Consider the following 19,903-nt stretch of genomic DNA (forward strand, 5'->3'; position numbering starts at 1 on the left):
GCTTTTAAGAGCTCATACAGGAGCTGGTTGGCATCTCAAAGCCCTCTGAATATTCCCATAGACCACCTCAGCAGCAGGAGTGATATTGGTGATTCCCAAAATGTTTATCTGGAAGCTGCTTTGAAACTCACATCTGCTGAGATATCTGCCTACAATTGCATCCAACAATAATGGATTCTTATTTTCTTCCTCTTTCTAAATCTCGTGTGAGTGTTTGTTAGAAACTTCTAACTCAGAAACATATAGGCAATGGAATTCTGAAAATGTAGTTGTTGGCTTTTCTGATGAGAAGTCCTTAGCAGTTGGAGCTGGTGCTATCTAGCTCACCACAGATAGTCAGCAAATATTTTTTTTCTTATATCTGCATTTAAAAAATTACTTCAGAAAAGACATATTAAAAAACAGATTATAATATTCAGATCATTTTTTGGGGGGGCATGTAATGCGCCTACTACATGATTTATAATTAAGCATATAACTAAAGGTCTTAAAATATTGTAAAATTACTTTCTATGATAGATTGGATTAGATCTTTACATCCATAAATAGTAAACTGACCTATTTGGATTCCAAGTGGCTTACATATCAGGAAGAAATTTGTTGAGGATACTAGCTATGAAATTTAACAAATGACTGGTAATGAATAATAAATTTATGTAATCAAGAGTTTAAATGATAATGAGTTTATTAATTACTCCTAAAGACATAGAAGAAAATAGTGTGAGAAGCTAACTTGCCTTGAAGTAAAAATAATTCTCTTTAAAGTTTTGTCCAGAATTCAGAAAATAATCTTATAATTGGTTATTGCATCTTATAATGTATTGGTTTGAGTCAGATGCAAAGCCAAAAAGGAATAAATTATTTTGTATTCTTTTTAAAAGACAACTAAATTGTGAATTATGGTATCCTTTTTTTTTTTTTTTTTATAAACCTAGAATACAATTCCAGTTTTTTCATTCTGTGTACCAGATAAATGACAATCATTTCTGGCACAAAATTATACACCTCATCCTTTTTAGATTACAAAGCTCATGAAAGCAAGAATAGCATCTCTCATGTTCACACCTATATCCCCAGCACTTGGAACAAGGCCTGACAAGAAGCAGAAGTTAGTCAACTTTTATTCAATGCACAGCTTATATTTATCTTACTTGATTGAAGATTTGTTTGGAAATAAACTTTCCCTCTGGAGTTTCTCTGCATTTATGGATTTAAGTGTATGTACCTAATTGTAGTAATTATTATTCCCTTACATACCTCAAATTAGTTTTCTATCTTTTCAATTGTTGATAATTTTCTATTTATACTTTTTCATTAAAATAATTAATAATTATTGATTTTAAAACGTATTCTACTTTTATGTCTGAATCTTGGCTAGAGTCCAAATTGAGTAATAATCAGACTACCAAAAATTCCCTCTGCAATTTAAATGAGAAGTGTTGTTTTCTATTTTGTCTGCTAAAGTTCTTTTCTTGGGGTTGCTGGGTAAAAGTGATGATTCTATCATATTTGAAAGATAGTATTTCATTTGTATTTAGCCAGTGTTATCCATTCACTGCTGTAGAAATGAGAATTGCCTCTTGCTACCACGTAACAGAAGGATGCAGATTGTTTCATTGCCATTAGCAGTGCAGTTAATAATGTTATTGCCATTGAGTCTAAGGCCTGAAAGTAAGGAACAGGTCAGAAAACAGGGAAGCAGTTGGTATGTGTAAAAGAAATGGCATTCTCTGCTGCCATTTTTTTCTCATTGAAGATAATAATCTATCTCTCTAGTGAAGTATGTTAACTGATGTATTTGAGTTTTACTTTTGCCTAATGCTACATGAGGGAGACATTAAAATAGAGTGAGTATTTTTAATCTACTCGCAGCCTTTCTAACATATAACATTGGGAGCTGTATCACTACAGGCAATTACAAAAAAAAAAAAAAGCTTCTAACTGCCCAATTCTAAAGATATGAATGTCATTTCTGCTCCTTTGCCAGAATAATGACCCCTAATTCAGAACACTGTGGTATTCTTTTGACTAAGGCTAGAGGACTTTTTTAAAAGGGAGGTTTATTGAGGTATGATTTACGTATAATATAATTCAGCCATTTTAGTATACAGTTTTATGGGTTTTGACAAATGCACATAGTTGTATAACTATCACTAGAATTAAGAATAAAGAAAGCTCCATAATACCAAAAAATTTCTTGCACATCTTTGTGGTCACTCCTTTCTTCTATCCTCAGCTCCTGTGAAACATTGATCTGGCTTTCTTTTCCTTATAGCTTGCCTTTTAGGTAATATAATATACATGGAATCATACAACGTGTAGCCTTTTGAGTCTGGCTTCTTTCATTTAGCATAATACATTTGATGTTCATCTGTGTTGTTGGGATATTAGCAGTTTGTTCTATTTAGCTTCAAGTTCAAATGACAGAATCAGCAAGTGTTTCTTGTTCAAACTCAGATAAAGCTGGTTTATAAGTAGAAAATATATAGATACCTACTCTTAAATCCTTGAGCATAAGATCTACTTCACTGAAAACTCACAGAAGAATATAACTTTTAAAAAAAGCAATGCAGTTAAATTACTTATGTAAAGTAAATCTGAAAACTACAAATATATTCATTTTACCTTTTTAGGTTAAAGTAATGCCTTTAAAAATTTAGACTAGTGAATATACAATCTATAAAAAGCATCTGAGTCTGTTAGGAATTGCTTTATTTCCTTCATACCTTCAGGAGAACTTCATTTTAAGTGATTGAAAATTAAACATAAATCAGAGTAATTATTACTGTACTACATTTCAAAGAAACTTATCATTCACCGTTCTTTACAAAGTGGTACCCTAATTTCATTCTTTAATCCTATATCATCTGGTTATAAGAGTGTACAACATCAGTCACATGATAATATCGAATCAAACTTAAATGCAACCATAACTTTTAGTATAACAAACAGGCAGTAAAGCTGTAATGGTAATACCATGTGTGTATCATTTTTCCAGTTGTGTTTTGTTGGTTGATCCTATCAAGTATGTGATATGAAGTATATTTCATTCCTAATAATTTCAATGAGGTTTAAATACATTTGAATATATCATATTTAAACCAAAAAGGCATATTATCTTACATTTTAATGGAATTTTAGAATTTTTATGCTTTCTGAGTTGTGGAATTAATTATAGGATTATAAAGTATTTTCTTTTCTCCTCAGAAACAAGAGCTTACCGTTTAATTGAAAAGCTCAAATAGCTCAAGTAGAGAAAGATAGTATATTTGAAAAAGAAATCTGTATACAAGAATTTTCCCACCATGATGAGATAGATTAAAAACAAAAACCCTTTGAATGGTCTCATCCTACTGTAGTACCAAACCGTTTTGCAAACGCATCTTTCCCTTTTTTGTTCTCTTGCTGACAGCCCTTGTGTATTTTATTTGTATGCAAGTGAATGGCAGTTTATTGTGTCCCAGAGGATAGGGTATTAATGATCATTTGCTTCCTGCTGTGGGGCCTGTCATAATTTTGTAGTCAGAAGAGTGACAGAAGTAACGGCCAATCAGTATGCTAATACTGCTTGAGAATGGGTAGTTAGTCCATTTTAACCAAGGTTTTTCTGCCAAATCCTTAGGTAATTTTCATTAAAAAAATGCAATTTTTGATAGCATTGCAAATTGCTAGATGGAACCAGTTGAAGAAACCACATATTTCTTTTGTGTGGCAGTCAGACTTCTATCTCAGCAGGTGTCTTCTAGGGAAGAAAGAAAGACTTCTAATCTGAAAGCCCATTTTGGTCAGCAAGAATCAATGACTAAAACATTCAGCAATTTGTTATATCAATATCTTAACATAGAGAATTCTATGCAGTGTACAAAAATTAAATCTAGTCTCTCACAAGTAAATAGAACGTAGGATCTTTAAAAGTGATAGTTGAAAGCCAAATGTAAAAAATCCTGCAGTTTTATACAATATGATGTCATTCATTTTCTTCTTTACTATTCTATTTGTTTCTTCCATTATATATCATTTTTTTTAAAAGAAGGGATATGCTTAAAAACAATAGCTTTCAATGCTAGTCTATAAATATTCAAAAATTTTATTAGCCATTTTCTAATGTACAGCCTATAGTTAGTTTACTCTTGACTAGGAAAAAAAATGATTCTTAAAATGATTTGTGAGTGTTTGCACAGCACGTGAACACATGATTACAGAGGGGATTAGTGGATTAAGGTATCGACAGTTGGTGGCCTTAAGGCTACAGATAAAAAAGAACTCCACTTTCTCTCCATAAAATCACATTTTATTTTTACCCACATGCAAACAATGCCAGCTATGTAAACTATAAACAGAATTATTTGAGAATACTATTGTCACTTAAATATGCTCATAATAGAAAGCAACACAATAATAAAAACAACAAAAACTTCACATATGTGTATAACTGCATGAAATACAAGGTAATATCATTTAACACTACAAATATGTTTGAAGAGGTCTGATTAACCCTTGGGTCTGGAGAAATATTGCTTTTCAATATATTAAGATTTGTGCTTATTTCAAAATGTAACTTCTTAGGTTGTAGTGATGATCAATGCCATTGTCAGAAAAAAATTGAATGTATTTTTAATAAAAATTAAATAGGTACTATATCAAATGCAATTTTACTTTTTGGAAAATAGAGAAGAAAATTTTGTTTGCTGCCTGCTGTTTTTTTTTATATATGCAAATCTTTATACATCACAGAGCAACCTGGCTACCTTCTACAATCTCATAAACATTTTTACTATTTTATGAGATGTTTGTAATAAATGTGATTGATGATAGTTTTCACAATTGCCTATTAGAAATACACCATTTTGTGATTAAATACTTAGGGATAACTATATTCCAAGTCAGGAGACTGCAAGTTAAGAATTGACATGAATGCCAAACTACATGTTTAGCTACTATTTAAATTTACTTACATATTTATTTTAAATAGTATTTTTTCTAGTTTACAGAGATTTTGAATTTCTATTAACTGCACACATATCTTAAAAAAAAAAACCACTGCTAGTGTGGCTTGGGGCAGGGAAACAGCCTGAAGCTGCACACTCACATATAGTCACAAGGGTGAGTAGCTATAATTATATTGGAGTGCATCCAAGAAATCAGCTATTCTGTTTACACTTACTGCTGCTTCAAATTTATGTGTGTCTCAAGCAAACATACTGTAAATTGATTTTAATACTAAAAATTGTTGACCTTGATAATGAAGTTTACTATTTTTTATGTTGTTGCTATCTTCCAAAAATTGAAAATTAAGGTAAACATTGATAATAGATAATTAAGTATAATTTGCAATTATAGCTTTCTTCCTTAAGATCTAAAAAGCCTATTGGCTTAATGTGGTAAAAGCTAATGCATAAAAATATAAAAATAAAATATTAATACTAAGGTCATTTAAAATGGGAGTGGTCTACAGTGAACCACAATTACAACAGACCGCTAAGGTATCATTTGCATTAGCCTGGAAATAGAGTTGCCTTGTGTCCAAGAATCCGGTCTAGTTTGGACTCCCTGGAATATGAATGAAGGCAAATTTTCAATGGCTCTAATTTTCAGTATTGGAGAAACGGATGCCATATTTATTCATATTTGCTGAAGTCCAATTTACATCTAGCTATACAAGCTATTTTAAAGTTTTCTCTTTTATTTACCTTAAAAAAGAGAAATGTTGATCTGAGCCATATTAAAACCCATAGCACTATTGGGGCAAAACATAAGAAGTATGGTTTTTTTTTTTTTTTTTTTTTCCTGTGCATGCAATGTGGAAAGCTTTGGCATAGTATGTGTTATGGCTTCTCAATTTTATTCATTTGGAATTTGCTCTTTATGTCTTCTGATTGTGTTTTTCTGGAAACATCCTCCCTGGCATAAAATCTTTGTTTTTTCTTTCAGGTTACACTCCTATGGAATTTCATACAGTGGTGTAATAAAGCAGGTCCAGGATTACGCTTCTCATGTTTGTGTTGCAACCCAGAAATCAAACTGGGAGCTTAAGCAAAGGAGGCATAGGGGAAGAAACAGGTCAGATGATAGTCTATGAAGAAGTTTGGTGGCTGATTCTGATTTGTCCTCTTTCAATAAGTACAGCCAGTCAATTTGTAGTTCAAAGATAGACATTAAAATATTTTATTTCTCCACGGATCCAGCTGAATAGCAGATAATACATATTTCACACTAAATACCTTTCCATTTATTTTTCAATTAACAGAAGATTATACATATTCCTTCTACATTTACAAAGAGACACTCTCATGCATTATCACGGAAAAAGAGTTACCAGTTAGTTGATAAGTCTTTTGCTCACCATAATCATATATTCAAGATAATATAATACTAAAGGGCATGAATTATTGTTGGATATGAAGTCCATTCTGCCATGAACCAGCTTAGTGACTAGGGAAGTTAGCCTCTCTGGGCATCAATATCGTCATCTAAATTTAATATAATAATACAACTTTTATTATTTCATGGTTTTAAAGATTAAAGTAGCAATGTATATCCAGTACTTACATCTACCTCCTACATATTATGTACTATGTGTATAATTGCTATTATCAATACTATATTTATTTGGTCACCCATTTCTTCACTATATCTACACTATTCATCTTATTTATTTATTCATTCTGGCACTAACCTAAGCTCCATGGAGGAAGAATTCTCCAATGTATATACAGTAGGGTTTATGTTACCGAAGAATTAATTGTCTCTCAGCAGAATTAATACGGCTATCAATCTAAAACACACAATTAAAAGTGGTAGGTACATAAACAATGCTGTGGGTGTTCAGAGCAATAAAAATAAGTAGAATAGATATAATTTTTATATCATAATGTTAGCCGCTATGATAGATACATTGCGAATGTTATTTCATTAATTCAGCTCTTGCTTGAGAAGATAACTGTGCAGTAAATAATTAGTGAGATAAGTAATAAAGGACTGGTTGGATTTGAATTTAAGAAGTGACAAAATTATTGACTTCAGAGAGGAGCAGATACACTAAAGCACATAGTCAGGGATGGGAAAATTAAACAGCTCTGTTTGGTGAGAACACAGGACTCAAGGAAAGAAATAGCTGATGCACCATCACCTAAGGAAAGTGCAGAACGGTGTAAAGGAGGTGTGTTAGTCTATTTTCATGCTGCTGACAAAGACATATCTGAGACTGGCAACTGATAAACCAAGAGGTTTAATTGGACTTACAGTTCCACGTGGCGGGGGAAGTTCTCACAATCATGGCTGAGGGCGAAAAGGCACTTCTTACACCATAGCAGCAAGAGAGAATGGCAAGAAGCAAAAGTGGAAACCCCTGATAAACCCATCAGATCTCATGAGACTTATGATTACGAGAATAGCATGGGAAAGAATAGGCCCCATGATTCTGGGAATTCTGGTAGATAAAATTCAAGTTAAAATTTGAATGAGGGCACAGCCAAACCATATCATTCCACCCCGGCCCCTTCAAATCTCATGTCCTAACCTTTCAAAACCAATCATCCCTTCCCAACAGCCCCCCAAAGTCTTAACTCATTTCAGCATTAACCCAAAATTCCACAGTCCAAACTTTGATTTCAACACCACGTGGAAATTCTTCGTGAGTGCCCCACCCATGCAGCAAACTTTTACCTGGGCATCCGGGTGTTTCCATACATCTGAAATCTAGGCAGAGGTTTCCAAACCTCAATTCTTGACTTCTTTGCACCTGCAGGCTCAACGCCACATGGAAGCTGCCAAGGCTTGGGGCTTTCACTCTCTGACGCCAGAGCCCAAGTTCGATGCTGGCCTCTTTCAGCCACAGCTGGTGCAGCTGGGACACAAGGTGCCGTAGGACCCTGTGCCTGGCCTACGAAACCACTTTTTTCTTTTGGGCTTCAGGGCATGTGATGTTAGGGGCGGCTGTGAAGGTCTTTGACACGGCCTGGAGACATTTTCCCCAAGGTCTTGGGAATTAACATTAGGTTCCTTGCTACTTATGCAAATTTTGCAGCTGGCTTGAATTTCTCCTGAGAAAATGGGTTTTTCTTTTCTACTGCATCATCAAGCTGCAAATCTTCTGAACTTTTATGCTCTGTTTCCATTTTAAAATGGGGTATTTTAACAGCACCCAGGTCACATTTTGGATCCTTGGCAGCTTATATATTTCTTCCACCAGATACGCTAAATCATCTCTCCTAAGTTCAAAGTTCCACAAATCTCTAGGGCAGGGGCAAAACACCACCAGTCTCTTTGCTAAAAAATAAGAAGAGGCATCTTTGCTCCAGTACCTAACAAGTTCATCATCTTCATCTGAGACCACCTCATCATGGACGTTTTCATTCATTTCATTATCAGCATTTTTGTCAAAGCCATTCAACAAGTCTCTAGGAAGTTCCAAACTTTCCCACATTTTCCTGTGTTCTTCTGAGCCCTCCAAACTGTTCCAACATCTGCCTGTTACCCAGTTCCAAAGTTGCTTTCACATTTTTAGGTGTCTTTTCAGCAGCTCCCCACTCTATTGGTACCAATTTACTGTATTAGTTCATTTTCACGCTGCTGATAAAGACATACTAGAGACTGGGAAGAAAAAGTGGTTTAATTGGACTTAACAGTTCCACGTTGGCTGAGGAAGGTCTCACAATCATGGTCGAGGGTGAAAGGCACTTCTTTTATGGTGGTGGCAAGAGAGAATTAGAAAGAAGCAAAAGCAGAAACCCCTGATAAACCCATCAGATCTTGTGAGACTTATTCACTAATAGAATAGCACGAGAAAGACCAAACCCCATGATTCAATCAACTCTCCCTGGATCCTTCCCACAACATGTGAGAATTCTGAGAGATACAATTTAAGTTGAAATTTGAATGGAGGCATAGCCAAACGATATCAGGAGGGATATCAATGTATCTGTAATTTTTACTGGATTAACATACTAGAAAATATGACAGTAAATAGACATCTCAAGGATAATGACATAGATAATTCCAGATAATGCATTTGATTATAAAGATTTACTGCCAAGCTAGATGGTGAAAAGGCAGTTAATAACTTTATCACTTTTATAAAGTCTCTCACCTATAAGTGAGAACATGCAGTGTATGAATTTCTGTTCTTGTGTCAGTTTGCTGAGAATGATGGTTTCCAGGTTCATCCATGTCTCTACAAAGGACATGATCTCATCATTTTTTATGGCTGCTTAGTATTCCATGGTGTATATATGACACCTTTTCCTTGTCCAGTCTATCATTGATGGGCATTTGGGTTGGTTCCAGGTCTTTGCTATTATAAACAGTGCCACAAGGAACATACATATGCGTGTGTCTTTACAATAGAACAATTTTTAATCCTTTGGATATATACCCAGTAATGGGATTGCTGGGTCAAATGTAATTTCTATTGCTAGGTCCTTGAGGAATCCCCACACTGTCTTCCACAATGGTTGAACTAATTTACACTCCCACCAACAGTGTAAAAGTGTTCCTATTTCTCCACATCCTTTCCAGCATCTGTTGTCTCCAGATTTTTAATGGTCGCCATTCTAGCTGGTGTGAGACGGTATCTCAATGTGGTTTTGATTTGCATTTCTCTAATGACCAGTGATGATGAGCATTTTTACATATGTTTGTTGGCCTCATATATGTCTTCTTTTGAAAAGTGTCTGTTCATATCCTTCATTCACTTTTCAATGGGGTTGTTTGTTTTTCTCTTGTAAAATCTGTTTTAGTTCTTTGTAGGTTCTGAATATTAGCCCTTTGTCAGTAGGGTAGATTGCAAAAATTTTTTCCCATTCTGTTGGTTGCCAGCTCACTCTAATGATTGTTTCTTTTGCTGTACAGAAGCTCCGGAGTTTAATTAGATCCCATTTATCTATTTTGGCTTTTGTTGCCAATGCTTTTGGTGTTTTAGTCATGAAGTCCTTGCCTATGTCTATATCCTGAATGGTTTTGCCTAGGTTTTCTTCCAGGGTTTTTATGGTGTTAAGTCTTATGTTTAAGTATTTAATCCATCTGGAGTTAATTTTAGTGTAAGGTGTCAGGAAGGGGTCCAGTTTCTCCTTTCTGCACATGGCTAGTCAGTTTCCCAACACCATTTATTAAACATAAATCCCTTCTCCATTGCTTGTTTTTGTCAGGTTTGTCAAAAATCATATGGTTGTAGATGTGTGGCGTTGCCTCTGAGGCCTCTGTTCTGTTCCATTGGTCTATATCTCTACATTGGTATCAGTACCATGTTGTTTGATTACTGTAGCCTTGTATTATAGTTTGAAGTCAGGTAATGTGATATGATATTTGTACATGCTTTTCCAATTGTAAATAACACAAACACACACACACATACACACACATATATATACATACATATATATATATACACACACACACATGTTTTATGACCTACAAGGATGAAATTTCAGCTTTTCAAAGATTAATAAACACAAACTTTTCAATACTCATATGAATATCTTCTTTTCCTTCTGTGCTTTCAGAATTAAACTTAAAAAAATGTATTTAAAATGATCTTTTTAGAGTACTTTGTGCAAATAATATTTAATTGCAAACACATTGCTAATAATTGCCTGCTATAATTCCTGGCATATAGGAGAAACTAATGTGAGTAGTTAAATTCTTTTTGGTAATAAGTAACCACTACCTTTCTTATTCACCACAAGCCATGGGTTGATTACTCCAAGGATAAAACGTATCCCTTTTCTCTAGAGAATAATTCATGAAGTCATATGTACAAATTGTGAATGTAACAACTACTAAGAGTTTGCTTTTATACTTATTATGATGTATATTGTAGTGGAGAGACATGTAGCAAACAAAGTATTAGGTGTTCTAACACAAATCAGTAAGAGCAATATTTATGCATCCATGCAACAGATTGAACTGAGAATTGTTGAACATAACCATTTCAGGAAAGAAAATATACTATTAGTCGGTAACTTTAAAAACATAAATGCATGCAGTTAAAAGGCTGAGATCCCTGTTTATTTGTGTAGCATACAACTGTCAGACTTGAAAGATTTCCTAGTATTTTACTGATGGATATGCACAATAATGAAGAATATAGACAAGGCTTTAGTAAAGAGAATGAAATACACCTTCACTTTCTAGATTGGCTGAGTGGATATTATACTCATACTTACAGTTTAATGCTGATGAGAATTAGAAGACAAAGTCAGAGAAATAGGCTAGCATTATCTGTTGCATCTTTTTTTATGTACTATGAAAAAGTGGTTCTGATACCACATAAATTTACAACAATTTAATTAAACTCTGCAATACATTTCCCAATCTTAGTCAACTTAGAGATTTAGATCTCATGAAGAAGACAATATATTAATGTAAGTCTGGGTTTTAGTCCCATGTGAAAAAATTAATAGTCAGCTCATTTTTCCACAATGTTTTAGCTGTTAGTTATGGGAAAATATATATATACTGATAAAGCTAATTTTTGTTTAACTATGAAAATTCTATGGATATATTTTATTTTAATTTTTAAATAAATATCTTCACAATCAACATCTATGGTAATAGACTCCAGATGAATGGTAGTTTAACTCTTCTGCGATCTTCATGTTTTTTCTTAATAAGGGGCCAAACATATGTTTCTCCTTGTAGAAATCTTTATCTGGCCTATGCTGGTCACAAAACATCTCCTTTTGCTCTTTGGCTCAGGCTTATTGACAAAATTTTGAAATCATGGAATAAAAATTATGTATTTATTTATATAATATGTAAAGATAACATTTGAGGAACAATTGAGTTTGTAAAATAACTATGTAAGAAATAGTAAATGATACAGTCTGGGCAATACAAGTATCCATTGACGTTTCCCTCCCTGTGCAAATTCTTGAGGCTTACAGTGACAGTTTGACTAACAGAATCCTGCTACTTTATAAAGCTCCTTGCTAAAGCCTGGCAATGTAGTCCAGTCAATGGCACTGATGCATTCTAAGGGTTATTCTCTCATCATGAGGACTCTCATATTACTTCTGTATTAACCAGACATTTAACAATTTATATTGACTGACTAATCTTAGCTCATTTTAAAGCTAGGCATACTTTCGGAAATACGACAGAATAAAGTATCACTCCTATTCTTAAGGATACAACATACATGAACAAATAGTAACTTTAGCAGATACTATAGTCGTCAGCTGAATCTCTCTGGATCTCAGAATTGAGTTCTCCAAAAATGGTCTCCATATAAGAAATTGACAAACGAATCCTTTGCTTGAAATTAGGCTTCTGGCTTAAATAAGTGGATGAATGGTGCTCTTGATTACTGAGGTGAGAAAGTAAGATGACAAGGCTTGAGAAAAATTGTGACAAGCAAATTTTTGAACATGTAGCACTTGCAGTGTATTTGAGACTTCCATGAAATGTCAAGGAGATAACTAAACACATGTGTTTGAAACACAGAGGAGAGATCTGTGTTGAAGATAACAGTTTGGCTGCATATAATTGAAGTCATATGGGCTTTACTGAAATTGTCCAAGGAGTGATAGAGGAAAATGAAAAGAGAGCCTTTGATGACCATTGAAGAATTCCATAACTGAAGAAAATGGTAGAAAAAGATGATGTAAGGGACATTAAAAGCAACTATCGAGGTAGAAAGAAAACTAAGAGAGTATGGTGACACAAAAATTAAGAGTAGAGAGTGTTTCATGCAGAAAAGAGGTCAAAAGTCTACAATGATACTGAGAATTCAAATTCTATAAAAAATCAACTGTATCTATTGGGTATAAAATGGTAGCCTCAGCTAAAGTTGTTTCAGTGGATTGATAAGAGTAGAAGCAGAACTTGAGGGGCTGAACAGCAAGGGCATGATCATGAGCAGTATTTACATGGGAGGAAAAGTTCCTCGTACATTTGAGAAACATGAGTCGTCAATAGTGTATATTTCCTAACAAAAGACAAAAGAGGATGGAATAAACAAAGAAATGGAGAAATTGCCTTTAGGGCAAGAAACTTTTTCCCATAGTAAATAGATAAAAAGAAATTGGATTAATGTAGAGCCATAATTCTCAACTGTGCTTGCAATACTATGGTATATTTTCCCTCAGAAATAACTGTAGAATACAGTTTAAAAAATGACAAACTAAAGAAATTAGACTGGAGTATAGAAGAAGGGATTGATTAATGATATAGTAGGAGCTATATGAGGCAAAATTTAATGATCAAGTGAATAAGTGTTAATATTAAATAAATAGGTAAAATTCATTTGGGCAAATATCTCTGCTCTAGCTAGAAGACTGCAAGTTTTCAAGTAGATGCTTCAGTGTAAACCCCTTGGCATGGAATGCAAGACCATTTATACAATGCTCCCTCCCATGTTTTTCTATTCGCCTTCGCTTCTAGACTCCTTCTATGTTGCAGTTACATAGACTTCTTAGCAGTCCCTTCCATATACCCATGCTTCTCTTGGTTTATTTTATTTTAAAATCATCTTTGGTCCCCTACTCTTATCGATGAGAGTTAGTAGCTCTCACTTCCAAGCACCCTATTATTCTTACCTTATTTTTAATTTCTTATTTTAATGTCTTATAAGGTTTAGTTATAATTACTTTTCCCTCCATTACTGTTAGTAAATAGTCTCCTAATTTACCCATTTATGGGCATCTATCCCCCATGCATCACGTAAGAGAGCCACTCAGTAAATTTTTTTCTTAACCAAGTGAATAAATACATGAATGACGAATAAATGGATGTAGAAAGCACAATCTCAAAGAATTTAAGGCAGGACAGAGTATTTCATCTTAATTCAGTATCTTCCACTGACAAATGGAGAGGAAAAGCAGGACAGATGAAATGATATACTTTAGCGCAGACAGTTAATTTATAGTAAGACCAAGACACAAACTAAGTTCTCCTGATGTTCAGTTTAGTTCTCATACTAACACATCATAGAACTTGTAATGCCCCTCCTCTGCTGACCTTGAAATAGATCAGCAACCTATTACAAGGCTCTCTCATGGGGTGCGGTGGCTCATGCCTGTAATCCCAGAATTTTGGGCGACTGAGGTGAACAGATAACCTGAGTTTGAGACCAACCTGGTCAATATGGTGAAATTCCATCTCATTGAAAATATAAAAATTAGCCAGGTGTGGTAGCTGGCGCCTGTGATCCGAGCTACTCGAGAGGCTGAGAATGAATGGATTGAACCCAGGAAGGGGAGGTTGTGGTGAGCGGAGATCACACCACTGCACTCCAGCCTGAGCAACGAGCAAAACTCCGTCTCAAAAATAAAAATAAAATAAAGGCCTTTTCCTATGCTGTCAAGCTCTTGGCTATTCCCAGAAGAGTAGCATGTCCCTAAGGACACTTTGAATCTCTAGGACCAGTCCAAGACAAGCAAAGAATTTTAAAGGCATTGGTAAACATAAAGCACTTCTCTGAATTTACCTATTTTTGTACTTACGGCCTGAGTTTTCAGAAAATACCTCTCTATTCATTATACTACCACTCTTTATGGAGATTTCACTCTGTGATAAGCACCACAATAATCCCCTTAAAAATTTCTTCTTAGTACACTATGCAATAGGCTACCCATGAAAAGTAGTGAGTTTATTTTGTTGCTACAATTTGATTTTTGTAAAAGAACAAATCTTAAAATTAGTTTCAAATCCACTAGGTTGGGAACATTATTCACCTGGCTTATTTTGTCAACACAAGTAAATTAATCCTCTAAGTATTAACAAACAAAAACTGACTTTTGACATTGGCTGAGAGTTAATTTACAGCATCCATTTACAAATATTTATTGGCTATTAGATCAGTAAGGGTCCCTTGGTTGAAATCTACAGGATACAACTCTGGTCATTTATATAAAAGTAGTTCTATCATAAGCTTCATAGTTTCTCAAAGATAAAAGATAAACTAAAGAAAGAATGTTCCTGAAAGGTTAATAATCATGAGGACTCCAGGAGGAAAAAATAAAACAAAACAAAAACGAACAAACAAAAGACTCCTGAGTGAATTGTCACTGGGACTAAATCATCTCCATTTTCCATCCTGGAGTGACTTTGCTCAATATTCATATTTCTGGAAGGAAGCAACTTATTGGCCTAGCTTGGGCCACATGCTTATAGAAGGATGAGATTATTTGATTGATACCCTCAATAATGACTGAAAGTAGGTACTGGTAACTCCACGGAGGAAAACTTGTGGTGCTGTTATCCCACCAAAGGATGTGGATGTTGGCCAGGTACAGCCAAAGTGATGAAAATTTTATTAATGATAGTGTCTTTTTTTAAGCCGGCTGAGATGAGATATGCCTACTTATTTATTTATTTTAAATTGACAAAATTGTATATATTTATCGGGTACGACATGTTTTAAAATACGTATGCTTTGCAGAATGGCTAAATGGAGCTATAACAGATAAATGACTTCACATACCTATTTTGTGTGTGTCTGTGAGGTGAGAACACTTAAAAATATTTCTTAGCAATTTTCAAGAATACAATACATTGTTATTAATTATACTCACCATGTTGTGCACCAGACTCCTGTGTTCTTCCTCCTATGGAGTTGAAATTTGGTATCCTTTGACCACCATCTTCCTAACCTCCTTCTCCTCAGCACCTGCTGTCCACCATTTTACATTTTACTCTCTACTTCTGTAAGCTCACTTTTTAAGAATTCCACATGTAAATGAGATCACATAGTATTTGTCTTTCTGAGCCTGGCTATTTCACTTAGCATAATGTCTTCCAGGCTTAACCACGCTGCTGCAAGTGATAGGATTTTCTTCTTTTTAAAAGGATTTATAGTATTCCCTTGTTTCCATATACCATGCCTTCTTTATTCATTCATCAGCTAACGTATATTTACATTGATTCCATATCTTGGCTATTACAAATAATGCTATAATGAACATACAACTGTAGATATCGTTTTGACATACTACTTTTATTTTATTTGGACATATATCCAGAAGTGGAATTACTGGTTGATACAGGAGATTTATTATTAGTTTTCTGAGGAATCTTCATACTGTTTTCTAAAAGGACTGCACTAATTTACATTCTCACCAACAGCACGAGTGTTGTCTTTTCTTCACATCATCTCCAACACTTACCTTTTGTCTTTTTGATAACAGTCATTTTATCAGGTGTGAAGTTTTAGTTCTTTGTAGCTTTAATTTGCATTTCTTTGATGATTTGTAATTGTGAACATTTTAAATATATTTGTTGGCTATTTGTATGTCTTCTTTTGAGATATATCTATTAATATTTTGGGTCCATTTTTAAAATTGGGTTCTTTTCTTACTGTTGATTTGTTTGAGTTCCTTATATATTTTGAATGTTACCCCTTTTTCAAATATACAGTTTGCAAATTTTTTTTCTCATTTTGTAGGTTGTCTCTTTACTCTGTTGATTGTTTCTTTGGCTAAGCAGAAGCTATTTCATATGATGCAATCCCATTCGTCTGTTTTTGCTTTTATTGCCTGCATTTTAGGGTTCATACCCAGAAAAGAATTACCTAGGCCAATGTTGTGAAGCTTTTTCTCTATTTTTTTCTTCTAGTTTTTGCAGTTTCAAGTTTTACATTTGAGTGTCTAATTTATCTTTAATTTTTTTATTTTTTTAATTGCATTTTAGGTTTTGGGGTACATGTGAAGAATATGCAAGATTGTTGCATAGGTACACACATGGCAGTGTGATTTGCTGCCTTCCTCCCCATCACCTATATCTGGCATTTCTCCCCATGCTATCTCTCCCCAACTCCCCACCCCCTGCTGTCCCTCCCCTATTTCCCCCCAACAGACCCCAGTGTGTGATGCTCCCCTCCCTGTGTCCATGTGTTCTCGTTGTTCAACTCCCACTTATAACTGAGAACATGCAGTGTTTGGTTTTCTGTTCCTGTGTTAGTTTGCTGAGGATAATGGCTTTCGACTTTATCCATGTCTCTGCAAAGGACATGATCTCATTCTTTTTTATAGCTGCATAGTATTCCATGGTGTATATGAACCACATTCTCTTTACCAGTCTATCATTGATGTGCATTTGAGTTGGTTCCATGTCTTTGCTATTGTAAATAGTGCTGCAATAAACATATGTGTGCATGTGTCTTTATAGTAGAATGATTTATATTCCTTTCGGTACATACCCAGTAATGGGATTGCTAGGTCAAATGGTATTTCTATTTCTAGATCTTTGAGGAATCGCTACACTGTCTTCCACAGTGGTTGAACTAATTTACATTCCCACTAACAGTGTAAAAGTATTCCTATCTCTCCACAGCCTCTCCAGCATCTGTTGTTTCTTGACCTTTTAATAATCATCATTATGACTAATGTGAGATGGCATCTCTGTGGTTTCGATTTGCATTTCAACATCAGTGATGTTGAGCTTTTTTTTCATATGTTTGTTGGCTGCTATTACCACCTCAATTTCAAAACTTGTTATTGGTCTATTCAGTGATTCAACTTTTTCCCAGTTTAGTCTTGGAAGGGTATATGTATCCAGGAATTTATTCATTTCTTCTGGATTTTCTAGTTTATTTGCATAGGATATTTATAGTATTCTCTGATGGTAGTTTGTGTTTCTGTGGGGTCAGTGGTGATATCTTCTTGTCATCTTTTATTGTGTCTATTTAGTTATCATTTTTTTTGTGTTGTAAACATTCAAAATTCTTTTTTCTAGCTTTTTGAGAATATACAATAAATTATAGCTAATATTTACCCAACAATGGTGCAGATCACCAGAACTCATTTCTTCCAACTAGCTGTAATTTTGTGTTTGTTAACCAACCTCTTCCCATGCTCTCTTCCTCCCTATTTTCCTTGCTTCTAATACCCACAATTATACGTTCTGCTTCCGTGAGCTCAAGTTTTTTTTTAAATCTCCCACATATGTATGAGAACATGCAGTATTTACCTTTCTGTGCCTGAACCATTTTGCTTAACATAGTGTCTCCAGACTCAGGCTCGTCCATGTTGTTGTGAATAACAGGATTTTATTTTATGTTTTCATGGTTGAATAGTATTCTGTTGTGTATACATAGCATGGTTTCTTTATCTGTTATTGGTTGATGGATTCTTAGATTTATTCCATATCTTAGTTATTGTGAATAGTGCTGCAATAAACAAGAGGATGAAAATATTCCTTTGATACACTAATTGTCTTTCCCTTGGATAAAAAGTCAGTGGTGGGATTGCTGGCTCATAGGTAGTTTTACTTGTTTTCTGAGGAACTTTCATGCTCTTTTCCATAGTGGCTGTACTAACTTATTTTCCCATCAATGATGTATAAGAATTCCCTTTTCTCCATATCCTTCCCAGCATTTGTTATTTTTTATATTTCTTAAAATTCATAAGGAACTACAAAAGAATCTTAATAGTCAAAGCGATATTTAGTAAAAAGAATAAAGCTGGAGACATCACACTACCTTTTTTGTTCAAAATATATGACAAAGCTACAGTAACAAAAACATTATTAAATTAGTATAAAAGTATAAAATTAGTATAAAATTAGTATAAACCAATGGAACATTATAGAAAATCCAGAAATAAATCCATAAATTTACAGCCATTTGATTGTTGATAAAGGCACCAAGAACATACATTGGGGAAAGGACACTTTCTTCAATAAATGGTGCTAGGAAAATTGGATGTCTGTATGCAGAAAAATGAAACGACTTCTATCTAGCACCATATTCATAAATCAACTCAAAACATATTAGCAATTTAAATGTAAGTTCTCAAGCTATAAAACTACATGAAGAAAACATGAGGGAAAAGCTTTAGGACATTGGCCTAGGCTAGAATTTTATGACTAAGACTTCCAAAGCACAGGCAACAAAAACAAAAGTAGAAAGTAGACAAATGGGACTATATTCAACTGAAAAGCCTCTGCTGAGCAGAGAAAATAATCAACAGAGTGAACAGACAACCTGTAGAATGAGAGAAAATATTCACAAACTACTCAGAATTGAATGTCTTGTAATGTCAAGAATCTACAAAGAACTCAACAACAGCAATAATAATAATCATTATCACCCTATTAAAACATTGGCAAAGACCTGATTAGACATTTCTCAAAAGAAGACACACAAATGGCCAACAATATGAAAAATTAATGCTCAAAATTACTAACCATCAGGGAAATGCAAATAGAAACCACAATGAGATATTGATATCAACTTACCTCAGTTACTTATTTTTTATAGAATGTATCACATTATTTTTTGAAAGTATTTACAGATCTTTCTCTTTCGTTGGACTAAATTCAGAGGCTGGTGTCATGTATTCATTTTCTTATTGTCGCTTCTCACGCGGAGCCTGGCACATGGTAGAAATTCAATCAAGATTTGTTAAATAAGTAAATGAAATGTTTGGCAAAATAAGCAGCATTTCAAGACAAAGTTCCTACCCTGTTTTCAACAAGAGGTTGGGTGGGAAGCAGTGTTTATTTTTATTGCTCCATTATTTCTTTGGTCCTTAAATTATATTCCTACTTTTGGGAAAAAAATTATCTTTCAAAGCAGTGTATCTCATTCTTCGTTAAAAGAATTTGCTCAGGTTCTGTGAACATTTCATTGCCCATATAAATGTTTTAGTGACTAGGAAACAAAAATATCCAGGCCTATGAAAAGTGTAATGAGTCCCAATATAGCCATTTGTAACGGGGATTTAACTGCTTTGTTTGTGAGCTTCAGCTAAGGAAACAGATTACCTTCATCATATGCTAATACCCCAGAGTCGATGTAAACTCTGCTCCACTATAGAAAGGCATCATGGGGATGCCAGCAAAGACTCTAAGATGAGTTTTGTAAACTTGTCAGCTGGTAAACAAAAAAAGATTATTCCTGGTGCCAAATCCAGCTCAACACTCTTCTTCCCTATAAAGGACTTAAAACTAATTAATAAATTACCAT

The sequence above is a fragment of the Aotus nancymaae genome, unplaced genomic scaffold, assembly GCF_030222135.1.
Source record: "Aotus nancymaae isolate 86718 unplaced genomic scaffold, 86718_ANA_hifiasm-v0.15.2.pri h1tg000019l, whole genome shotgun sequence".
In the NCBI taxonomy this organism is placed as follows: domain Eukaryota; kingdom Metazoa; phylum Chordata; class Mammalia; order Primates; family Aotidae; genus Aotus; species Aotus nancymaae.